Source organism: Acomys minous, assembly GCF_964271855.1.
Source record: "Acomys minous genome assembly, chromosome: 2".
NCBI lineage: Eukaryota > Metazoa > Chordata > Mammalia > Rodentia > Muridae > Acomys > Acomys minous.
In genome coordinates this window covers 73,908,250-73,935,032 of record NC_140484.1, presented here as the reverse complement: position 1 = coordinate 73,935,032, position 26,783 = coordinate 73,908,250, and the positions used below count along the sequence as shown (strand labels likewise).

Below are 26,783 nucleotides of genomic sequence, written 5' to 3'. Positions count from 1 at the left end.
GGGGTCAGGAGGAAAATGGCAGCAGGAAAGAGACTTGGATAGGAACCTAGTGCATTACCATATAGGTCTGAAAACGCCATAATGGAACACATTATTTCTGTATGCTAACTTTAACAGATCAAATCTATTTTTAAGATGCCAAAGCTGTTAACATCAGGGATCAGTGAGTATGCTGCCCAGCCCAAATGTTTTTTGTTGTTGTTGTTGATGTTGTTGTTGTTGCTGTTGTTGTAACTGGCAGGTTATACAGTATGACATGCATAGTCACCAAGGACCAGCACTTCTACTCAGGTGTGGATTGAATACAAATGGAAGCAGACACGGAGACAATTAGTTCTGTCAATTTGGCACAGCCTAGTGTCACTACCGCAGAGTGTCTCAGCGGGGGATGTCTAGTTTACGGTTGGTCTATGAGCATATCTGAAGTGGGAAGACCCAGCCTACTGTGGGAGCAGCATTTCCTGGTGACCTGAGAGCATGCACCCATGCATTCATTCTCTCTGTTCTTGGGTGGGTGTGACTAGCTCCTTCAAGTTCCCACCTTGACTTCCGTGCTATGATGAAATTATGAACCAAAATAAGTCCTTTCTCCCTTAAGTTGCTGTTGTTGGGGTGTTTATCACTGCAACGTGGAATAAAACTGTCTACGCAAAGAATTACACTAGAATGCTGACAGTTTTATCACCCTAAACAAATCAAATGTCTACCAAGAAAATAATAGACAGGAAAATACAGTACGGCCACTATGCTCATAAAATGGAGTAGTATTTATCTGCAAAAAGAGACTATGGTGACAATGTCACTTGTGAATCTCACAGACCGCAAGCGAAGCTGGTGACACTCACACAGTATCTGCTGCATGATTTCAGGCCCATCAAGTCCAAGTGCAAAACCTGCGGAGCTGGGTCCAAACATGATTGACAGGTAGGGGTGACAGAAACCCTTCCAAGCTGATGGAGCTGGCCTCATTTTGACTGGGGTGTGGTTACTGTGGGTGTCTGTGATTTCCAGACCCCAGTGTACTCCACATTTAAGGGCTAAGCATCTTACTGCTTGTATGTTATGCCTTATTTTGCTCAGGTGCCTTCAAAGTATTTGTCTGTCTTTGTGAAGGTGTGAGAGAGTTCATCACACTGGGGAAAGCCCGAGCACAGCAGCAGCTCTCTGGGAGGAACTGAGGGAACACCTGCCCCACCTGCACACTTGACCCTGTCCTCTCTTGCAGATCCAGCCATGCTCCATACTGACACACCAGGAATTATGGTTTATTTAAAAAACAACAACAACAAAAACTTGCAGTGTCAAAAGACCAGAAGTAACATAAAATCACGCTCAGAAAGGAAGCGTAAATGAATTACAGAACACACGGTAGCTGTTAAACCAGTAAGGGACACCACAGGCTGATGAGAAGTGAGGACACCACTGTGTAATAAAAAATAATAAACAAATAAATGAATAAGCAAGTGGCACCAAATGAGAAAAGAGTACAAAAAGCAGAGGGCATGATCAAAGAACATGTACATATAGGAAAATGTCATAACAAAATTCATTATGTAATTAGCATACACCAGGAACAAACATCTAATGAAAGATTTGTGAGCTTCTACGGCAGAGATAAGCTGCTGCTTCGGCCAGTCTGTCAGCGGGAAAATAAATGTTCCTGTGTAATAGTATTTGGAAGTACATGGAAGACAGGGGCCGGCTGTCCGCTCTAGGAGCAGAGGTTGATAGGCTAGGTTGAGGAGACTTGGAGGAGGAGTGTATTTTCTCTGTATTGCTTCCCTTGAAGTGTGTGTGTGTGTGTGTGTGTGTGTGTGTGTGTGTGTGTGTGTGTGTGTGTATGTGTGTGTGTGTTTTGCTTGCATGTATATCTGTGCACAACTTGTATGCCTGGTGCCTGAGGAGGTAGAAAGTGGATGATGTCAGGTCACTTGAACTCAGGTCCTCTGGAAGGACAGCCAGGGCTCTTAAACACTGAGCCATCACGCCATCCCATCGCACTTCTTTTGTTCTATGAGAGGCTTTGTTTTCGTTTTGTCACTTTTCTTTTTCAAAGTATATTTATTATGTAAGACAAGAACTCTTCTAAAGCAAAGTAATCTGGTATTGGTGGGCAGTTGGGGACATCTGCTTTCCCTAGAACCTGAGCCACACCCAGGAGGCCCTGAGTGTGTAACTCCTGGGAGCTGCTGACCCTGCCCCAAGCAGGCTTCATCCTCACCTCTGTATCACTACTCCAATCTCCCCATCAAGACTCCCCACCCCTACACTTTGCCAGCCAGCACTGTCCTTTACTTCTTGACATGCAAGTTGCTGGGTTTCCCAGCCTTTTGCTTAGACCATTTTTTTCCCAAGCAAATCAGAATTGGGATGCTGTTTAGTCCACCTAACTGAAGCCCCCAAATAAGAATGGAATTTCCAGATGTCTTGAGACACACAGTCTTAAATCTTTAGATAATAAATGGCCCAAAGCTTCTGCCAAGCCTTGAAATATAGCTCCTTAGTGAGCAGGTATAGACAGCTGGCACTCAGTCCCAAAAGGAAACAGACCTCAGCTGCCTCAGCTGTCCTGATCATCAGGAGGTGGGCACAGTAACATGCTGAGCAGTGCTCAGGATGAGCTATCTGGTACTTCACACCCTCCTCGGGCTGAGCCACCCATCTCAGCACGATCAGGCTAGGCATAGTAGGTGTGGTGGTTTGAAGAGGGGCATCCCCCATAGATTCATGTGTGTGAATGCTTGGCCATAAAAGGTGGCACTATTAAGAGGTGTGGCCTTCTTGGAGTCAGTATGGCCTTGTTGGAGGAGTATGTCACTGCTGGGGCAGGCTTTGAGATCTGCCATACTCAGACTAGGCCCAATGTGGTACACAGTCTCTTTCTGATGCCTGAGCATCAAGGTGTAGAACTCTCAGCTCCTCTAGCACCCTGTCTGCCTGCATGCTGTCATGCTCCTTGCCATGATGATAATGGACTAAACCTCTGAAACTGTAAACCAGCCCCAATTAAATGTTCTCTTTTGTAAGAGTTATCATGGTCATAGTGTCCCCTCGCAGCAATGTAACCCTAACTAAAACAGGAGGGCTCCTAGGAGTGTGTGAGGCAATGGCCCTGAGCCTTCTCTGAGAATTGCTGTTACTTCCTGTATGGTCTTGAGAGCCCTGTTTGTCCTCTCTGGGATTCCAACCCTCCTCATATATACTAGTTCAGCCATTCCCAACCTGTGGGTCACGGCCGCTTTGAAGGTCACATATCAGATATCCTGCATATCACATATTTACACTATGATTCAAAAGCAAAATTACAGTTATGAAGTAACGATGAAATAATTTTTGGTTGGAGGTCACAACATAAGGAACTGTATTAAAGGGTTACATCATTAGGAAAGTATTGAATGATTATTAATATTTAATACTTAATTGTTATTTTATTAATATCGGCAGTTACTCCTTAACCAGCTTTTTACCCAAATAATCACACAGAAAGACTAGGATCTATTTAATTAACCTATATCACAGTAACTACTCTATCCTAAACCTCCATGCTATTAGAAGGAGGTTATCTATACCCAAGAAAACACAGAATATAAATAACTTCACAACAGCACAACTAAAAGAAGACAAGTACACAAACATACTACCACCACCATCATAATAAAAGGAACTAACAATCATTCACCATTAATATCTTTCAATATCAATGGACTCAACTCTCCTATAAAAAGGCACAAGCTAACAGAATGGGTGTGTAAATAGGACCCAACATTCAAGAAACACACCTCAACAACAAAGATAGACATTACCTGAAAGTAAAGGGCTGGAAAAAGATTTTCCAAGCAACAAACCCAAGAAGTAAACTGGAGTAGCCATTCTAATAGCTAATAAAATAGACTTTCAGCCAACATTAACCAAAAGAGATGAGGAAGGAGACTTCATTCTCATCAAAGGAAAAAAAATCCACCAATAAGACATCTTAATCCTGAACATCTATGCTCCAAATACAAGAGTACTCACATTTGTAATAGAAACATTATTAAAGCTTAAATGATACACCAATCCCCACATATCAACAGTAGGAGACTTCAGCACCCTACTCTCACCAATGGATAGATCATCAAGACAGAAACTAAATAGAAAAATAATGAATCTAACAGATGTCATGAATCAAATGGACCCAATAGATATCTACAGAACATTTCACCCAAACACAAAAGAATAAACTTTCTTCTTAGCACCGCAGGGAACCTTCCTCAAAATTCATCATATAGTTTGTCACAAAGCAAACTTCAACCAACACAAGAAAAGTGAACTAACCCATTGTACTTTATCTGAACACCATGGATTAAAATTGAACTTCAACAGCAGAAATAACAAAAAGCCAACACATTCGTGGAAACTGAACATCTCCCTACTCAATGACCATACAGGGTCAGGAAATAAAGACAGAAATTAATGACTTTCTAAAATTTAATAAACTAAAGGCACAACATATTCAAACTTATGGGACACAATGAAAGCAGTGGTTAGAGGAAATTTATAGCACTAAGTGCCTTTGTAAAGAAATTAGAGAGAGCCAATACTAGTAACTTAACAGCTCAGCTGAAAGCTTTAGAAAAAAGGAGAAACAAACACACTAGAGGGGTAGATGACAGGAAATAATCAAGCTCAGGGCTGAAACCAATAAATTAGAAACAGACAGAACAATACAAAGAATCGATGAAATCAAGAGCTGATTCTTTGAGAAAATCAATAAGATGAACAAACCCTGAGCCAAATTAACTAAAAGTAAGAGGAAAAAAAATCTAAATCAACAAAATCAGAAATGAAAATGGGGACATAACAACAGACACTGAGTAAACCCCCCAAAAAGCATTAGGTATTATTTTTAAAACCTGTACTCCACAAAGTTAGAAAAATCTAAATGAAATGTATGATATTCTAGACACATTCCTCCACCAAAGTTAAATCAAGATCAGATAAACAATTTAGATAGTCCTTTAACATCTAAGGAAATAGAAGCAATCATTAAAATTCTCCCATCCAAAAAAGAAAATATAAAGAAAAATAAGAAAGAAAGAAAGAAAGAAAGAAAGAAAGAAAGAAAGAAAGCCGAGGGCCACATGATTTCAGCACAGAATTCTACCAGACTTTCAAAGAAGATCTAGTACCAATACTCCTCAAAGTTTTCCATAAAATAGAAACAGAAGGAACATTGCCAAACTCTGTGAGGTCACAATCACCCTGATCATTAAACCAGACAAAGACTCAACAAAGAAAGAGAATTTCAGACCAATTTCCCTTATGAACATTGATGCAAATATACTTATCAAAATACTCACAAACTGAATCTAAGAATACATTAAAAAAATGTACCATGATTAATTAGGAGTCTCCACAGGCATGGAGGGGTGGTTCAATATGTGAAATTATATCAACATAATCCACCATATAAACAAACATAAAGAAAAAAACACATGATCATCTCAGTAGATGCTGAAAAATCCAATAGCCCTTTGTGTTAAAAGTCTTGTAAAGATCAAGGATATAAAAAACATACCTAAACACAATAAAGGCAATATACAGCAAGCCAATAGCCAACATCAAGTTTTAATATATTTTACTAATTTATTCATATTATATCTCAATTATTATCCCATCCCTTGTCTCTTCCCATTCCTCCCTCCCATTTTCCCCTTACTCCCCTCCCCTATGACTGTGACTGAGGGGGACCTCCTCCCCCTGTATATGCTCATAGGGTATCAAGTCTCTTCTGCCAACACCAAATTTAATGGAGAGAAACTTAAAGCTATTGCTCTGAAATCAGGTACAAGACAAGGCTGCTCACTGTATCTCTTCAATATAGGACTTGATATTCTAGCCAGAGCAATAAGACAACTAACAGAGGTGAAGGGATACAAATTGGAAAAGAATAAGTCAAAGTATCACTATTTGCAGACGATATGATAGTATACATAAGTTACTCCAAAAATTCCACCAGAGAATCCCCACATATGATAAACACCTTCGGCAAAGTGGCTGGTTCCAAAAATAATTTTTAAAAATTAGTATCCCCCCTGTATACAAATGACAAATAGGCTGAGAAAAAAATTAGGGAAATTGCACCTTCACAAGGCCACAAATAATATAAAGTATCTTGCTGTAATTCTAACCAAGCAAGGCAAACATCTGTGTGGCAAGAACTTCAAGTTTCTGAAGACAGAAACTAAAGAAGATATCAGAAGATGGAGAGATCTCCCATGCTCATGGATCAACAGGATTAACATAGTAAAAATGGACATCTTACCAAAAGCAATCTACAGATTCAATGCAATTCCCATCAAAATATCCACACAATTCACTACAGACCTTGAAAGAATAATTCTCAACTTCATATGGAAAAGTAAAAAACACAGAATAGCTAAAACAATCCTATATGATAAAAGAACTTCTAGAGACATCTCCATTCCAGACATAAAGCTGTACTACACTGCAAGAGTAGTGATTTGTCATTTTAGAATCACTATGTGAGGCCAGATACCTTTGTCATCTCCCTCAATGACAAAAGCATGGTCACACATTTTAAGGTAAGACATGTCAGAATTTTCAAAAACCTAAAGAAAAAAAAAAAACTCCAAATACAAAGGAGAAGGAAGCTTTCATTGGCTGGTGAGTCCCAGGGAAGGTGGGACAAAGCCTGGAAGGGAAGCTAGGATGTTTACTGCTGGAGGGAGGGGCAACCCACCTGTCATTGGGATAAGCACTATAGAAACCCTGAAATCAGGGTGGAACCTTGCCTTGCTCTGGTTCTGAGACCTTAGGGAAGCTATCTCAAGCTTCACCTACAAATATTGTATGATTTGTATCCTAGAGGCCAAATCCATGAGTGGTATAGCCAGGCACTTTGAGCAATGCGTAAACACTCATAACCAGCCACGGTGACTGCCTCTTGGTCCTGCTAAATTCCAGCCCACACTGGACTCTCACCACGAGTTCTTCCAAATTTCCCCTCTAACGAATTCTTCCAGGGAATGGACTCACAGAGATCTGTGTGGTGGCTACTCTTCCAAGACCTCTCCCTGCAAGATATTTGAGTCTGTCCAAATCCAGCTTAAGCCAGGGTGTTGCACCTCAATTCTTGCTTTCTTCACAGCTCACTTTCTGCACTGAAGATCCTCTGAATGCTGCACAGTTTCAGAGCAAAGGCATTTATTTGTTCAACAGATCTCTATCAGGTATCTTCAGTGTCCTGGGATTTGAGACCTTAAGGGGACATGAATAAACAGGACAGTGTTGAAGCAGAATAAAGTTCACCCAATGATGGAGTCAGAATAGGCGCGGTCATCTCAAGGGCCATTGCTGGGGCATTCGTAGGCAGAAGGGCTTGAAATAACTCACGTTGACTGGAGGTGCTTTCAATGTTTATTGTCCTTTAAAAATTTGCTTGTTTGCTTGTGCATTTAACTACTTATCCCACAGGTGTATGTTCAGGCCAAAGATTCCTCTGCCCAGCACAGGAAAAAAAAGCTGAGTGAACTTGGTTCCCATCTACAATGAGATGTGATTTCCCCATTTGGGAGCAGAGCTAGTGGAACAGATGCGGAGAGAGGATCAGCCTGGAAATCAGGTAACCTGATGGTGTCAGCTGACACTGACGAATCTTGAAGGCTGAATAGAAAAATGCCTCAGCTCAAAGGCTCCGCATAGATAAATGAACAGAAATGGAAACTTCCCTCCGGCAGCTGCGGGAAATGCAGGGTGACTTCAGGGTACAGTGTGAGGCAAGGAACGAGGCTGGGACGAGATAGCAGGGTGCAGGCTTGCGGAATAGCTGGGTCAGATATTCAGCCTGGACTTACAGAGAAGCAATGCGGATGATGCGGGAAACAACTCTGGCTTCTGCCATCCCGGAGAGATACCCACACATGTGCCGGAGTCATCCATTATCCACTCCTGGCCCCTGGTGGGCAGACGTGCACATAACCAGCGGCACCACCGTAGGGAGGAACTGAGGGCACCATAAATTGAAATTGCACATATACATATCCTCTGGAAGAGCTATGAGGCTGATAAGGTCCGTTCGCCAGATTTAAAGGTCAAGTCACAAGTTCAGAAGGTCAGGGAAGAGTTCCCTCCACCCACCCTGAGGTAACACTGGCTTCCTCTCTGACTGCCCATCAGCATGTGGACCATCTGGCTCTGCGCCTCTCCCGTTTCTGTCTATTGGTATTGCCCATAAGCTGTCCGAAGTCTCAACAACACACATTTTTCGGTTGCCTGGATTTTTAACATTTGAGCTTCAGCGAGTTATTGAAAAGCGATTTTAGGGGAGTAAAATTGTAGTCCACTTTGCATTATAGAGAGTTCCTTGTGGTAGCAGTGTGGAGAAGGATCTAAAGAAGCTGGTCCTATGGGTGGGACCAAGAGGACAGTGGGGAGTGAGGGAGCAAAGGAAAGGCTGAGCTGAGAAAGTGATGGGGAAGACTGGGGGGAAGAAAGTACTGACATCCAGAATGTTCGTACTCAAGGACTCACAGCATGTGAAGGAGAGACAGGGAGACACTCTCTGAGGGAGGACCGTTGTGCCTCGGTGTTGTCAGCTGGGGAGATGAAAGTGGGCACAGAAAACCAGGGTGAGGGAGGAGCACACAACGCTGCTCAGCACGTTGTAGAAGAAGACTGGAACTCAAGGTGTGGAATCCGGGAAGCTGTCATTGTTGAACCAGGAGTGACAGATCAGCTCACCAATCAGGAGGAGAGACTGAGATGCTGAGAACACCCATATCCAGAGTGTTCTAGAAATGAACCCTATCAAAGAGGTGGAGGGAGAGCTGATCTGGAGAACACATCATGTGGTTCAGAGAGCTTCTGAGAAGCTCCTCAGGGCAAGAAGAGCAGGGGGCCTCTCACTGGAGACATTTCGGAAGCAATTTCAGAGAACTGGTAAACGGAGCTAGGTGACAATGCACTGAGGGATCACTGGGGAGATAAAGAGGCAGAAACAGTATCTCAGACTAATTTTAAATAGAGTTTTCTGTTGTAGAGGGAGGTGGGGAACAATGAAAGAAGACCGTACTTTTCTGCCATGGCTGCTTACAGGATGACCTGAGGGACATCTTAAAGCCTGTTGATGTCAGGGTCTAGCTCCAGCATACAGCTTTTTTTGTTGCTTTGAGATGCGGTCCTGTCACCTGATCTAAAAAAATTCCTGAGGTGGTAACAGAGGTGGGAGAAATGTCAAGACCATAATGGCAACAGTAAAGAGGCCGAAAAGAATTAAAAAGGCACTGTGTGGAAGGTAGGAGCTGGGATTCATGGTACAGCTTGGGTGAGGGGAGTCTCAGCTGGTTCTCTTCCCTTCTGAAAGGAGAATTACAGTGTGCATTATACTGATGAAGAGAAGGAGGAGCAGGGTGTTTTTCTTCCTGGTGAGAACTTCCTTTAAGAGCAAATGGATGGTTACTTTGTATCTTGGTCCATTTTATGTTGCTATGACAATATGTGTAAAGCTGGGTAATTTGTAAAGTAAACAGTTCATTTATCATTCTGGGGGTTCAAGAGCAGGACACTGAAGCTTGTAAGGCTTTGTTTGAGGGCCTTTTGGCTCAGTGGGGAAAAGGAAAGAAAGGTTACATGTCAAGCCAGGGCGCACAAGCCCAGGGAACGGCCCAGCTGACTCTCCATAACAAACTACTCTCAAGAGATCCAAGCCAGTCCTAAAAGAGCTTTAATCTCATCTGGGAATGATACCTCAAGCATGCTAGGAACCCTGCAATAGACTCCTCCTGTCACAAGCCCCACTACCTGTCCTGCAAACCATAACAGAGGATAAACTCCAGAAGGGTGGGTCCTCTCTCCATGTCAGTCACTGCCCTGCCCAGGTTTACTCAGCACAGTTGACAATAGCAAGAGGAATGGTACCTCAGGCACAAGTTACAGCACTGATTATTTTTTTCCTCATTTGGCAAGTCAGGGAAAAGTTCCTAGAAGCAACTGGGAAGCTCTGGGGTCCAGGAATAGGGGATAACCTGGGAAGGCACAGAAGATAGGGTCTTGAGTACAGACCATCATTCAAGCCACGCAGAGATGGAAGACTTTATCCTGAAGGCAAGAGGCCATAAAGATGCTCTGGGCTGCAATAAGATGGATTTGAGAGGAAATGAGAGCTCTCTAGGTGGTAGAAGGGGGCTAAATTGTTCATTTGGATAGAAGGGTGCAATTCCAGCAATTGAGGAGACTCCTCTTTATAATGGAATCCCTCAGCGGGGATCAAACTGCTCCCAGTAGTTAGCTGCCATCATTTCAAGAAGTTCTATATTGAGCAAGAAGGTGGGCTGAGGTACCCAGGAATCTGTAGGACTCAAAACACTCCCCTCCATTGCCTGCCTCTGAGGGAGGCCAAGTGGTTTCCACCACAGGGGCTCAGCCTCTCCCCCAGCTTACCAAATTGCCTTGCTTTATGTAAAAGCCAAAAAGGAAAACAAACCCCCAGCCCAAGGAGGAAGCAATTTTGGCATTAAATAAAAGGAATGTTTTTATCCTGCAATGAAAACGCTGTGATCTTGGAACACAATTTGCATAAACAGACAGTTTGGCTGTAAACAACCTCACCAGTAACTGGTATTTACATATAGAACAACTCAGTCAAAACCCAATTAAAGGCTCTGATGGATTGGGGACTGTCAAAACATTTAAAAGGCTTCACGGCAGCCTGGCGATTTATACGCCTCAGTTGGACCAGGAGCTCTTGATTGCTCCTCCCAGCTGCTCTTTTCCTTGCCTCAGCCTCCTACAGACCCAGCAATACCCAGAACATCCCCCAAGTCAGCAGCCTGGTGGCCATGTAGGGGAAAGAGTTCTAAGTCAGATGTTGGTCTTGGGGACTTGGGAATCACCCCGTGACAAGAAAATACAGACCAAGCTGTGGTGTCCAGCTTGCCATAGAGAAAGCAGGGATGAAAATCCCATGTGGACTTCTGGCACAGAATTGCCTAGGAGATGACTCAATCAAGCAAAGTTTTTATAAGCATAAGGACCCAAGTTCAGATTCCCCAGCCCCCACACAAAAAGCCAGGCACATCAAGTGCCTATAATCAACACTGGGAATGCAAAGACAAGAAGATTCCTGGAGCTAAGCAGGCTAGCTTCAGGTTCAGTGAACGACTCTGTCTCAAAACAACAGGATGAAAAACAATCAAGTAAGATACCCAACACTAATGTCTGACCTTTACACACACGCGCACACACACACACACACACACACACACAATGGAGAGGACATGTCTGATGAGGCTGCAGGCCATCATTGTGCCTGAGGTTCATAGGGCCCAATGCAAGTGGCATGTAGAGTGACAGGATAATTCAAACAAGGCCTTCCCAAGTGCTGCATCTTAGGGGCAACTGGGGCTAGGTAAGCCTTTAGGAGATGCAGGATCAAAGGAACTAGGGAGCCTAGAGTTCAAGGATAGAGGCCTGTTTCCCGAGGGCAACATCTGCAGAAGCCATCTGTCATTAATGGCGTCTATGGGGGAGAACTTCAGTGGGCTTTTATGTTGGGAGTTGCATCCTGGCACCCTTGTGGCCAAGCAACACAAAGCAAGCTTTGATGCATGGGTGGGAAAGAAGATGAAAGGCAGGAAAGAAGAAAAACATGAAAAGCAACAGAAGAAAGAGAAGAGGAAAAGCAAGGACAGAACAACAGGGGGAGAAGTGACAGTGAGTTCCAGAACTTTCCACAAGCTATGTCCTGAGAGCCCAATGAAGTGTCACTGACTCCCCGGGAGGTTTCCAGTGCTATACTTCTGACTTCTAGAAACATTGAAAGGAGAAAGTCTGATCTTTGAACCTCTGACTGTTCTTCTCAGCAAACACATCTGCCTTGCCACTGTCCAGAGCAGTGGTTATTAACCCTCCTAGTGCTGCGACCCTTTAATACAGTCCCTCATGTTGTATTGACCCCAACCATAAAATTATTTCACTGTAATAACTGTAATTTTGCTACTGTTAAGAATTGTAAATGTAAATATCTGTGCTTTCCGATGGTCCTAGGCAACCTTTGTGAGAGGGTCACTCAATCCCCAAAAGGGTCATTACCCACAGGTTAAGAACCACTTGTCTAAAGGGATACAGGAAACCATGTGGCTTTCACATGTCACTGCTAAGCTGCAGCTAGCTTCCTTTTTTCTACCACTTACATCACGTCCAAGTCACCCACTAAAACAAAACAGACCCAAAACCATGGAGGCTCCTAAAGAAAGCAGCGGAGGTCCTCTCTCATCTGCTGCCTTCGCGTCTGTTCAACTAACCACCACTCTCCCTTAGGATGCCTTTGTCAGAGCCTTTTATCACAGCAGCGGGAACAGAAATGAAGAGAAGATGGTCGCTAATCATAGTGACAGTAGCAGTGACAGCTGTAACAGCAGACACTTGGACTCTTGGTTAGTGGACCTGGACCTGAACAGCCCAGCGCAGCCTCTGCTCGATTCTCTGTCCTCTCACTGCCTTCAGTATTCAGGAGGCCCCCAGCAGCCCTGGGCTGGCACTTATGCCCACATCATTTCAAACATCAGAATGGAATATGGTCACATAGGTCAAGTCAGTAGGACACTGCACCATTATGCCACATACCTGTATTGTGTGCCTGAAACTAAGGGCACACACACCAACGTGCCTCAACTTTACCAATTGGGAATGGAGATGGGGTGAGTTTCCCAAAGGAAAACATTGTCCTGAAAGAATGGAGATGGGGTTTTCCCAAAGGAAAACATTGTCCTGAAAGAATACTTGAATAAAGCACATGAGGAAGGAAATGGTTTGGGAGAAGAGTCCACTACAGCAGAAGGCGCCTGGGGCAGGAGCATGAGGCAACTGACTACACTGCATCCAGAGTGGGCAAACGAAAAGAGGTGAAGGCTGCTGCTTGGTTCCTTTCCTCCCTTTTTTTTTTTTCAGTGTGGGACTACAGCCCCTGGAACAGCGCTGCTCTCATACAAGGTGCATCATCCCTATTCAGCTAAACCTTTCTGGAAACACCCTCATAGTGATACCCACAGATATGTTTCCATGGTGATTCTAAATGCTGTCAAGTTAACAATGAAGATTAACAGTCACAGACAATACGGTATTGAACGGTCCAAGTGCTAAAGGTCATATCAAACTGGAATCAAGCAGCAGGCTCTGGACAGCTTGAATCCTTGGCCTGACCAGTCCTGTGGTTTTGGCCCTTTAAAGAATTTGACCCTGAATCCCCCAAATGCGTCTGTTGCACAGAGCTCTGCGCTGCTCCCCTGCCTTGCTGCAGCTCCAACCTCCCTAAGCCTCCCCTGTCCCAGAGCCCCCTTTCCTTGCCCCGCCTCCAGATCAATCTCACATTTCAGCAGATTCAGACAGCCACAGGGCCCAGTGGTGTTGAACTTAGCTGGCACTCAGCCTAAGGAACCTAAAGGCCATGCACAGGACTGTCTGTCTGTCTGTCTGTCTGTCTGCTCTTGACTCCCTCACGATGAGGACTCCTCCATACCCTCACTGCAGCATCGGGCCATGAGGACTGTTCACATATTTCTTTCTCAGGAAAACTCAAAAGAAAAAAAAAAGGCTATATCCAAGCCTCAAGTGTGGAATCTTCATTCTGCTAGGCCATAAAACATCATGTTCATCTTATAATTTCAATCCAGGGAGAGGATTTGCCGCGAGAGCACCGAGATGCATACAAATTGCCTTTCTAAACCTCTGGCTACAATAAGCCAGCTTCAGAAGCTGACAGTTTTCTTGACAAATACCTAATAAAGCTTAAATAATTATTGAAAGCAGACAAATGGGAGAGGAGAATGGGAAGAGATGTCATGGGGATAAATCACAGGGAAGGAGGCAGAGCCCCAGCAATGTGCGCAGAAAGCAGCGGCCAGGAAGCAGAGTGAGAGGCAGAGGCGGATATGCATGGTAGAGATGTCAGTGAGCCGAGCAGGTATCTCATGTGGAGTGGCTTTCTGGTGGTAGCATCCAATGCTTAACATGTTACCTTTCTGAGCTCTTCTAAAAGAACCAATAGGAACTCTATTCTCCAAGGAGAATGCAATCTACCACACTCCTATCTGACCAGAGCCTCCCACAGTATTGTAGCCGTCTAGGGACAGAGCATTTAAATCATGGGTTGTGGGGCTATTTTCTTTTATTTTTTTGTTCTGCTCTGTTACCTCCCTTATCTGCCTCCCACTCCTACTTATTTATATCCTCTTCCAAAACTGACTCCTAATGCTCTCATGATGTTGTTGCTGTTGGTGGTGGTGGTGATTCAGTGAATTACACTAGGGCTGCTCACAGGAGGATGGGTGAGGAAGTACCTACAGGAACATGAGCACTAGCGGGGCGGGGGAGGCTGCAAGCATCATGGCTGCCAGGGAAATGAGCTGAATAAAGTTAAGAATGAAAGCAGAGTCAGCATGACTCAGCCAGTGCTGGGTCAAAATGTCTGGAGACTCTGACCAAGTGTCTTATTTTTCTTACACATTTAAACTCAGTAAAGCTTTGGGGGAAGGTTTCCACATGACAATTATCACATCAAAGCCGTAGTGCATGTTCAACAGTGTTAGTTATTTGTCTTCTTGCCACCACAAAATACTTGGCAAAAGAACTTGGCAAAGGCCACTCAAGGATGTGTTTATTTGCCTCACTGTTTGAGGGTACAGTCGCTTCTGGTAGGGCAGTCACAGTGTCAGGGGCTTGGGGAGGTAGCTAGTCTCATTGTGTCCTGAGGGCAAATGCCCCCAAAGCCCAATACGGAACCATTGCTATGGGGAGCCCAGCAGAGATGACCACCTAGACACAGTTTATAGCCAACTGAAAGTCTTCATCTAGACATCTGGGATTATACCAGGTATTCAAGACTCAAGTGTAGTCCAGAGCATTTAGGGTAAAGGGGTTTTTAAAAGCAAAACCCACATCTTGGCATCTCACTCGGCAGCTTCAGAGGGAGATTTTACACCAGCAAGATGAACAGAAGGTAAGATAAGTTAGCTAGGGCATCTTGACCTCAGGTTTCCAGAATAGAATGGGGTAATTTTTCCACGGGCATCTCCATCAAGGAGATCAACTTCTAGTTAAACCTAAAATGGCCTCAGCAAGAATGGAAGATGGAGGAGCCTCTGCACTATCTTGCCCTGTCACACAAGGACAGGAATGCTGATGTGCTACGAATACCTGCAGGCTGCCAGGATCCAGGAAGTTCCTGATAAGGAAGAGGCATGGCTTCCTAAGCTATGAACATACTTATGCTATCTGCAGGATCTGGGAAGTTCCTGACAAGGGAACCCAATTCATAGCATGCTTTCATGACCTAAGGCATCTCCTTCCCAGGAGCAGAACACCCACCTCTCCTGAGAAGGCCACACAACCTCCATCAGTAATTACAACTCTGAGGCTGAAGGGGGACAGCCCTGAGGATAGAATCTTCTACCCCAAGAACTCCCTCTGCCCAGAAGACCCCCAACCCCCTCTGCCACGTGTGTACATCCCTGTTTCTGCAGTGAGACTGTCACTCATAATTGTTATGACTAAAGGACAATCTGTATGTGTTAGAGGTCATTTTACTCTTTATTTCCACACCACCTTGGTCAATGCCGATCTAATAGTGAGGGGGTAGAGACGGGTAAACGCTGGTTCTCTGCCTTCTATCTCCTTTCTCTTTTGTCTGTGACCCTGGCTCATGAAATATGGCTACGCACATCTGAGAAGACTCTTCCCACCTCTGTAAAGCTAGATGTGCCCAGAGGTTTGTTTCCAGGGTGACTCCTTAATCCCATCACGTTAACAGTCAAGACCAAGCATGCAAGGACAAAAGTGAATGGTTTAAATGCCTGACATGGCCCCTCCAAGAAAGATGTACAATCCCCATGGGGATTGTAGCACGTGGCAGCAATCACAGCCTGCGCTGTCATTCCCTCCCCCATAGCACAGAAACCACACCACCACCAATACAAGACCAGGCCAGGGTATCCCACAGAGAACCCAGCCACAGATCTGTGTGTAACATGAGAAATTCCCAATAAACCATGAGGAAAGTCTTGCAAAAACAATAGCAACAACAAACAAACAGGACTCACACTGACTGTTGGGTGAGGCTCTCAGGTCCTGAGGACTTTTGTCAGGCTGTAAGAAACAATAACCCCTCGCCATCAAGAATGGCTTAGCCCCAGCCTGACCATTCCACTTCATCTGTAGAAACAATTTGTCCAGGTGTCGAAAACTACCAGTTAAACCACACACAAACACACACACACACACACACACACACACACACACACACACACACACACACACACGCACAAAAAAAAAAACCAGCTGAAATTTCCTAGTAGCTACCCATGTATGTGTGTATCTATATATACCTGTCTCCCAGCCCTCTAGCAAGCTCAGCCTTCATCCCTCAGAAAGGTTGGGCCCCTCCCTGTGCTAATAAAGCAGTCTCAGACTGTTGAGATCAAATCTGTCTGCTTCTCTGCCTTGTTTTTTTTTTCTTAGACCATCCTCCTGACTCACAAGCCCATACCCCTCCCAAACCAAATGAAACCCCTGCTGTCCTCTGTGAGGCCAACCTGTCTTCCATGGCGCATGCTGGCCCCCCCTCCTGCCAGTGAAGAGTCTGCCTCAGACTCCACACTCAGTCTCTTTTTCTAATTCTGTGGTGCCTGAGACAATGTCCCCTGACTACCTATATCAGAATGACAGTGGCAGAGGCCTACATTTGATGTTTTTTACAGTCACATGATTAAATACGGCTTTGTTATTACACCAAATAAATGTGCATATAAGAGGACTTTGTGCCCCCTTTGCATCACTCTACGCTTTGGGCCATACCTCTGATAGTTCACAAACCCTATTATCTTTAGCAAGCAGGAGATCAGTCTGTCTCCAGAGCATCCGTGAGCACACCTGTGACAAACATGGGGCAGGATGCACATGGGCCCCACAGCCAATGAGGGCATTCGCTTCTCTGAACAACTGACACAAAAGAAAGAAGTTTCTTTCCATCATCCCTTCAACCCAGCCTGGCTATTGTCACCCCTAGCATTGGAAGTGATTAATGCACGTGTGAATTGATCCCTGCGATTATGCATGAGACCATTTTTTCCCTTTATGGATTCCTGACACTGAACTCACTCAATGGGTTTTATTTGCATTGATCACATTTTATGGTATGATTAAATTTGTATGGAAGAGAACCAATTAGTTTTGTTTTACACTTATTGAATGCATTTTAGAGTCAGACAGATTAACTCTCCACACTTAGGGTGATTTATCCAGTGGCAGGAGACTTGAGGGGCTACTTGGGGGTGTCATCCCCAGTCAGGCATGGGTGCTGCTGGTTGATGGGAGCTGGGGCCTCCGAGAAACGGAGCAGGTCCAGGGAAAGGACTCTGACACCCAGATCCCTGTAGAGCTTCTCTGAGACTGGAAACAGAAGAGTCTTAGCATCAAGTGAATTTCAGGAGCTGATAAAGCTTAGTTTGAAGAGGAAATGTATCCTGGGCTGTGCAAAGGACCACGGGGCAAAGAACTCTGTAAAGGCCGCCCCTGGCCTTTTCCCTTTCTTGACTGACTCCCACTCAGTTTCTCTGAGCCTTAATAGAGATGATAATGTGTGAGAGGAGGAGGAGGGAAGGAAAGGAATGCTGAGAAGAGGGGGTAGGAGGAAGAGAAAGGGAGGAGGAAGAAGGGAAGAAGGGGGGAGGGGCAGGTCTTCCACCTAGATGTTTGCTCTCTGGATCAAGTGCGAGGGTACCTCTGAGAATGCTTTGGGAACTGTAAGTACCACCTTTACCAGTTCTCCTCCACCATCCAGGCAGATGCTGTCTAGCACTGTGACAGGAGGCTCTGTAAAATCCTCACTCAGGACTCTGTTGTTGATCCCCCCAGCTGGGCCAGCCGCTCTGTGGTTCTCCCGAAAGCTTTCAGAAGGCAAGGAAGGTGCTCTCCACTGTGAACTGAGAAGGGCTACACAGATCCACTGAGCCTGCCTTCGGCTCGTGACAGTGACACAGAGACAAGTCATTGTCCCTAACCTTTCTTCATGAGACACCCTGATTTCCAAGAAAAGTACATTTTATGCCAGACTCCTCTCCTCGCAAAAAGGACAACTCTCCAGTGGGAGTGGGGGGCAGGTGAGGCTGAAGCCTCCATTGCAGCAGACCCACAACTGTCCTGTCACTTAATACAACTTATACAACGTAACAGCTTAGGCTCAGCAGGGGAGATTGGTGCTAAGACAAAGAGGGAGCTTTCTGTTTAAACTTAGACCTCCTGTCAGGACCCCAGAAATAACTTAGGGTCACTAGTCTCTTTCATCTGTCCCTTTTCTTCAAAGGTGTCACACTAAATACATCCCTCCCTGCTCTCCTTCATCACTTGTTTCTCTCCCCAGGATGTGGAGGTTGGGTAGCTGAGCCAGGCTTGTTCAGGGCTCAGGCTCAGAAGCTAAAATCTCTGGTAACAAGCGTGGTGGGCTTCTTCAGAGCCTTCTTTGCCTGCAGACAGCCACCTTCTTAATGGGTTCTGCAACAGTTCTCTCCCCCCTGAGGGGACCTGGTTAACTAAGCCTAACCGACTCCATGGCACCCTTCATTTTCTCACTGAGCTAGCCTAGGCTTAAGTTTCTCAGAAATAGAGACTCCAGCTATAGGAAAAAAAACACAGAAAATGGGCAGCCAATCCAAACCAGCCAAGACATCTATCCAAAGGAGATAAGGTTGCTCATTTGCCAGTTTAGGTGGGCCCCCAACTCGTGACTAACTCCTGACTTGGCACAAACCAATCCCCAATATGGCCATGCCCGTGCTTCCAACTTACACCAATGGAAGTAAAGATGACCTAACTGCATCTAGAATTCTCTTAACTGGCTTTAAAAAAAGACTGAGAGCTCACCTTGTGGTTGCCACTTCGTAAAGTGGCTGACCCCTGGATGCAGGATTCTTACTTTCTCGAAATAAAAACACCCTTACCAATTGCATGTGTGAGTGGTAGTCTCTGAGTGGAGTTTCAGACTTTAACACCACCACACTTCCAAATTTCCTCCTTAAAAGCACCATAGCCATATTGGATTGGCCACTGTAAGGGCCATGTTTTAACTTAGTTCTTTACGATTCTACCTGCAAACGCATCTCAAGGGGCACCAAGCACTGGAGATTCCCTCCTTCTCATTGAATTTTGGGGAGATAGACCTCATCCGCTAACAACGCATCACATTTTATTACATATTGATTTCCAATCATGAACTCCTTAACACTGTTCTTCACTGTGTGTGCCTATCTATTAAAGTGATGCCTGATACAGAGTGCAAGTAGCACCACAGCCTAATGACCAAGCATTCATATATATAAGCTTATAGGGTCAGTCCTACTCAAATCACCACTGTGGCCAGAGAGATTGTACTTACGAGCCAGAGGATTTGGGGATTTTGCTATAAGATTGTGTCTCCTAGCAATTTCTGAAGCTATACTCATAAGGTCTCACCACCAACTGCCTGAACATGAACTGACCAAGGACAGCACTAGACATGACAAAGTGGATGGGGAAAGACCAGAAGCCACAATCCTGGGACACAAGGAACTATAGGCAACTAAAGTATGGGAAGAACAGTCTTCCCTAGGGAAGAACACACCAACTGGTTATCCAATACCAAATGATGAACTCTCAAAACATAGATACATAAGCAACATTATGCAGTTTGAACAGATTTTATTCATATATTTAGAAATGTATGTACTTATGTGTGTGTGTGTGTGTATATATATATATATATATATATATATATATATATATATATATATATATATATATATCAACAAGTAATGAAAAAAAGAGTCCATGAATGATTTTTGTTTATTTATTTATTTGTTTTGTTGTTGTTGTTGTTTTTCAAGACAGGGTTTCTCTGTGTATTCTGTCCATCCTGAACTCATTTGTAGACCAGTCTGTCCTCAGGGAATTCACCTGCCTCTGCCTCCCGAGTGCTGGGATTAAAGGTATATGCCACCACTGCCCATTATGAGCTTACAAATTTGAAAGAAAGAATGTATGAGAGGGTTTGGAGAGAGAATAGAACTAGAAAATAATGTAATTATAATCTCAAAAAGTAAAAAAAAAACACAATTTTTTAATCTTAAAAAGTAAGAAAAAGAAAAGAAGGGAGGGAGAGAAGGAAAGAGAAAGAGACAGACAGACAGACAGAGTTCACAACTACCTCTAACTCCAGCTCCAAGATTCTCTGCAGGTACCTGAACTAATGTGCATTCATCTGCATATAGACACACAAACATTCATACACATAGCTAAAAATAAACATAAATCAGTTTTTAAAGAAAGTCTAGATTCCCTATGCAGGTCTACTCCAGCACCACAGCGTATGCCTCTGGAGGCAGCTGGCTCTGGGTTATGGGTACCAAAGTGATTATTTTGCATGGAGGATAAACAAAGGTATTTTCTGCTGGAATTTTTTTCACTCAACTGGTTTTGGGAATCTCATTCATGAATATTGTATTTAAACAATTTCTACCCCCTCTCCAACTCATCCATGAGCCTCCCTCTCAAATATATAGCCTCTTCTTTAATTATTGTTATATGTATGCACACATACACACACACACACACACACACACACACACACACACACACACACATATATATATATATATATACTACCTGCTGGGTACATTTAGTGTATTAGAGCTGACCACTTGGAATTGGTTAGCCTGTCAAGGGGCTTATCTGTGGAAAGCAATGGGTCTCCCTCTCTCCGCAGCCTTTAATTGCCTATAGCTATTCATCTAGGATTGGGTCTTTATGCGGTTAACTCCATCCATGTTGGTATGTCCCCCAGTACTGTTGTTGTGCAGGTCTTGTTGAGGCAACCATGTTGTTAAGCTTTTATGGGTGCAGCCTCCTACCATACATAGAAAGCAGTATCTTACAGAAGTCCTGGTCCTCTGTCTCTTACAGTATTTCCACACTCTCTTCCAAAATGTTCCCTAAGCCTCAGGTGTAGTGTGGTACTGTGGATAATACATCAGTTGAGGATGAGATAAGTTGTGGGTTTACCAGTTGTGGGTTTCTGTGATGGTCTCTGATGCAAAAAGAAGCTCTTTTATAGATTGCCTTGGTCATGGTGTCTCTTCACAACAGAACAGTAACTAAGGCAGAAGTCGATACTGAGAGTGAACCATTTTTGTGGCAGGCCTGGCTATGCTGCTTGTTGGAAAAATACGGACTTTAGGGCTTTGGATTAGGAAAGCAGTCGAATGATGCAAGTGAGGCTTAACGGGCCATCCTAGTAGGAGTGTGGAAGACAGGAATGCTCATGAGAGCAACGTGGACTGTGGATGTCCAGCCCAAGGGGCTCCAGAGGTGAACAATATTACCAACTTGACCTCAATACAATTCTTGTGATATTTTGGCAAAAAAAAAAAAAAAAAGGCTGATTTCTGCCCTTATCCAAAAATATCTGCAGGAGGCTGAGTTGAAAATTTGGGCCTAATATAAACAGCAGAGGAGACTTCAAGACAGCACAGTATTTACTGTATCACGTGGTTATTAGTAATTACTCTTATGCCTATCTACAATGGAAAAGAGCAAGGGGCAAAAAAGAAATGTAGAACATCCAGCTAGAGAAGAAACACGCCACCAAGAAGTGTAAATCTGGAGCCAGATTTTGTACTCAGATGAAAAGTTTAAAGAAAGCTTAAGGAAAAATGACAGTGAATAGTGTCCTGAGGGTAAGACCCCACAGAGCTAAACTTCCCACTTGTAAAAAGGAAAGTTTATCCAACAAAGAAAACCATCAACAAGGCTTATTCAAATGCATTTCAAGGACAGGGCCAGATGCCATCCATACCAAGGGAGCAGAACTTGGCAGCTTAGGCCACAAGACTCTAGCTTTAAAACAGTGGTCCTCAACCTTCCTAATGCTGCGAGTCTTTAATTCAGTTCCTTGTGTTGTGGTGAACGCCCCCTTCCCAACCATAAAATATTTGTATTGCTACTTCATAAACTAATTTTGTTACTGTAGTGAATCACGATGTAAATACCTGTGTTTTCCTGATGGTCTCAAAGAGGTCGTGACCCACAGGTTGAGAAACATTGCTTTAAAGGCAAGGACACTGGAGTTAAAGGGGGTTGCAGAGTCTTCTTCCATGCTTAAGGAAAGGTGCTGAGGCCAGGAACATGTTAGGGGTGTGCCATAGTTAGGGTTCCTTTAGCTGTGAAGAGACATCATGACCACAGCAACTCTTATAAGAAAACATTTCATTGGGGTTGGCTCACAGTTCAGAGGTTCACAGTCCATTATCATCATGGTGGGAAGCATGGCGGCATGCAGGCAGACATGGCGCTGGAGAGGGAGCTGAGAGTTCTTCATCTGGATCAGCAGGCAGCAGGAAGAGAGTGAGACCCTGGGCCTGGCTTGAGCATCTGAAACCTCAAAGCCCGCCCCCAGTGACTCGTGACTCATTTCCTCCAACAAGGCCATAGTTATTCCATCAAGGCCACACCTTCTAATAGTGCTACCCTCTCTGAGCACATGGGGGTCATCTTCATTCAAGCCACCACAGAGTATCCCTGAGAGGACATTGTGTGAGCCTATGAGTGAAGCCTACAATGCCTTGGTTACACCAAAATGTTGGAGATGCCACAGCTGTTTGACACCTCCCTAGGAAAGCCTCAGTGTGTAGAACCAGCCCAAGAGAGAGAATTGTTGAAGTCAATAAAGCTGGAAAGACAGATCTAAAGAGCTCTTTGACTTCAGACATGGAGTTTAGATTTACCCAGCTGGGCTTTGGTCTGGCTGTATTTCCTCACTCTGCTCCCTCTCCTCTCTGATGAAATGGTAATGTTTATTCTGTACAACTGTATATTGGAAGTATGTAATTTGTTTTTGGTTTTGATTTTATAGAGGATTATAGTTAAGAGATTGCCTTGAGACTTAGAAGAGACTTTGAGCCTTTAAACTGTCAAGACTGTGAAAGACTGTGAGGACTTGAAATTGGATTAAATGTGTTTGGCATTATGGTGCAGCTACAAGCCTGTGGGGGCCAGGGAGTGGAATGTAGTGGTTTGAATGAGAACACCACAAGTAGGCTCATATATTTGAATGTTTGGTTGTCGGTTAGTGGACTGTTTAGGAAGGACTGGGAGGTGTGGCCTTGCTGGAGGAGGTGCATTACTTTGAGGTTTCAAAAGCTTATGTCAAGCCCAGTCTTATGTGCTCTCTCTGCCAAGTGTGCTTGTGGATTTGATGTAAGTTTCAGCTACTGCTTTAGCACTACGTCTGCCTGCCTGTCTGCCACTGTGTTTTCTCCCATGATGGAAGCCCTCTGAAACTGTAAGCAAGAGCCCAATTAAATGCTGTCTTTTGTAAGTTGCCTTGGTCATGGTGTCTGTTCACAGGAATAGAACAGTAACTAAGATGGGTGAGACCTACATGTTCCTGTGGAATAAGGATGGAATAAGAAGAGCCATCTAGAGTGCCGTTGACAGTTGTGCTGGTTTAGGAAAGAGATAGTAGCAGATTCTCCTGTAGGGTACCTGACCTCACCAGCCACTGTGTCCATTATTGGGGGTTCCTGGACTTTAAAGCTGGGGAAGACCACTGACTGCTTTTCTCCTTCGGTGGTATTTCATCTTCAGATACTATGAGAACCAGTCTTCAGGAGGAGCTTCCAAGTCACTCCCAGCTCAATTCCTTCAAGTCCTTGTCCAAAGCGTAAGGTGTCTTAACAGAAGGGTCTTGACTTCAAGTTCTGGGATGCAACAAAGGGTAATGACAATATCTTATATTGTTTGGGAGTGCTCTACACATACACACACACACACACACACACACACACACACACACACACAACATTATGCATGCTTCTTTTTATTTTTTATTTTCTGTGTATAAGTATTTGTCTTCATGTGTGTTAAGTCATCGTATGAACTCAGTCTTCTCCGTGTCCAAAGAAGGCAGAAGAGGCTGTTGGATAGCCCTGAACTGTAGTTACAGAATATTATGCATCATCTTGTGGGTTCTGGGGAATTGAAACCACTATTATTTAGAGTTATTATTAAAATATGTGTATTAATTCCTGTAATTTTGTCGATTTTTTAATGTTTTCTCAGATCTCTTTTGATAACTTGTCCTGATACTTGTAACCTCTTGGGTAGGTTTATCCTTCTTTTCAGATTGAAATATTTCTTCTAGAATCCTCTTTACAGATGACATGATAGTCAAAAACTCCTTAATCTGTTTTTATCGTGGAAAGTTTTTAATTTCTCTTTCAATTAAAACAGGTAGTTTTGGTGGGTATAATAGTCGGGGTTGATAGTTGTAGTCTTTAAGGACTTGAAGTACATCTTTCCAGAACTTTTTATTCTGTCTTTAAAAGGTTTCTGTCGAGAAAACTGGTGGTGTTCTAGCAGGCCTGCCTTTTTATGTGTTGTGACCTTTATCTCTTGAAGCTTTCTTTGGTTGTTACTTTTTAACTATAATACGTCATGAGTAATTTTTTCTCCAGTCATATCTATTTGGTGTCCTGTAAGGCCTCTTTCACCTGAATGAGCATAACTTTTTCTATGACTGAAAAACTTTCTTTTATGGTTTTTCTGAAGATATTCTCTGTGCCTTTGCTATGATAGTCTTCTCCTCTGTGCCCGTAATTTGGAACATAGGACTTTTCACATCATTCCAAAACTTTTTCAAGTCCCATTCACATTTTTTAAAAGCTTTCATTGCTCTTCACTGAGTGACCCAATTGCTTTTACCTTTCTTCCATTCCTTACTCTGTTTTCAACATGATCTGTTCTGTTCGTGAGGCTTTGCACTGAGATAAATTGCCTTATTAAGTTCTTCATTTCCAGAATTGTTTCAATTTGAGCTTTCTTTTAAAATTCAAATTTAATTTTCATGTCTTTGATTAATATCCCTGTTTTATCTCTTTGTCTCTAAGTTATTTGACCATAGTTATAATTATTCTTTTGAATTCTTAATTACAATTCTTCCAAAATCATTTTTAATAAGGGATATTACTATAGGATTTGTTGTAATGGAAGTTTTGGTTTCTTTTTAAGGCTCATGTACTTTATGTAAACATGTTTTTGTTTTAATCCCAAGTGTAGGATATTGGGCTGCTTTAGTTTGTTCACTACCTCAAGAGGCTCAGAGAAGGGTTTGGTCCTTCCCAGCTGCAGTTAGTCTAATTCTGAAGGCTCAGAGATGGTATAAATACCAGAGCCCAGAGAGAAGAAGAATGCTTTGAGGAGACAGACAGAGGAAGAAAAGGGCTGCTTGTTCATCCTGCTGCATTTGACATTTACTACTTGCTATTGCTGAACTTCTAGACACCCTGATGACTTAGACTGCATTTTCCCAAAGAATCTGACGACCCTCACCAGCCAAAACTAAGTCTTAGGAGGCCTATGTCCCCTGTCCCTTCTAATTTTCTTTCTCTCTTACCTAGGTGGAAGGGAGGTAGAGACATAAGGAATCCCAAATTAAAAAAGAATTTAAAAACTAATGCCTACGATTTTTTAAAGGAGAAGAGTTACTTTTGTTTTTCATGTTGTTTTTTATTTCGGTGTTGGGATTTGTATATCTGGAGTTAGTTTTGGTTGGGTTTTTCTTTATTTTTCTCCAAGGCATTCTGCTTCTTTTATCAGAGGTGTTTACAATGTTAAGGAGGAAAGTAATTCATAGGAGGGTTGGGAAATCAATTTTATATGTCTGATTTTTGGGCCAGCAGCCTCTGTACCAGGTCTTCTGCTTGTCAGAGACAGTGTGTTTGGGACTCTTACGTGTCTTTCTCAAGAATCTTAGAACAAATTCCTGCTGGTAGTATAGACTGGTGTTGGCTCTTGGGATTAGATAAGACAGTGGCAGGTTCCTAACTGACAGGGTTAGGGTTAGTCTTGAGGGGAGGGGGCCCCAAGTGTCCAAACCATGTGTACTAGCTGGAGAGTTTTTTTGTAGAGAATAGGCTCAGAGATGACAGTAGCAGTCACTGGCTAGTAGGCACAAGGTGAGTGAGAGAGTTGAGAAATTCCAGACTTAATAAAAGTCCTGTCTGGAGCAGTCTGAAATGATGGACCAGTTGAGAACAGCAGCTTTCTTTGAATCTGTCCTGGGAGCAGGCTCTGATAAGGAACAGCAAACAAAGCAGTTGAGGCTGGAACATTCAGGGTGCTGTAACAGGTGTGTTAACATCTCAGCATCCCAGTGGATCAAATCTGTTAGGTCTGATCCAGTGTCAGTGTCAAGTTCTTTTTTTCTGAAGACAATTCTCACAAGCATTATACATTTCTAAAACTATAAACATGGAGATGTGCCGGATGCACATATCAATTAAGACTGGTTCTTTGCTCTTTGTATGAACAGAAGAAACACATCCATAAATCTTCATTCATACCATATGAAGAATGGCATGTAATAATAAGTCACGGGCATTCTATAACCAACAAGATACATTGGCTATGCATTGACATTCATGTCTTAGCCAGTCTCCAAGCCATTGCTATGTATTGGGATTAGCAATATAAGTTACCTGCTTGCTTGTTCTGTAGTTCGAATTCATGTAAGCATTGACTGACTTAAGTTACCAGTCCCCCTTTCATCTAGGTCTGTTTCACTTTGACCTCTCTCAAAGAGGATGTATAACATCACCATTACCAACCAACATACAGTCGTTATCATATTGAAATCACAACAAGATTGTATAGTTATAAATGTCCTTCTCTGGGCTCTATGGCACCTGACATATTAGGCTGAG

At 43.5% G+C, this 26,783-nt stretch overlaps 1 long non-coding RNA gene across 1 annotated transcript in view; it reads right to left on the bottom strand.

Annotated features, from left to right (window-relative positions):
* Nucleotides 1–8,654, bottom strand: part of LOC311590150 — a 45,173-nt gene extending 36,519 nt beyond the window's left edge. The window contains exons 1-2 of the long non-coding RNA XR_014776787.1: nucleotides 8,533–8,654; nucleotides 7,039–7,260 (exon numbers count right to left, since the gene is read on the bottom strand). This is a non-coding gene — a long non-coding RNA (uncharacterized lncRNA). The remainder of the gene's footprint in view (nucleotides 1–7,038; nucleotides 7,261–8,532) is intronic.
* Between the last annotated feature and the right edge of the window lie 18,129 nt (nucleotides 8,655–26,783).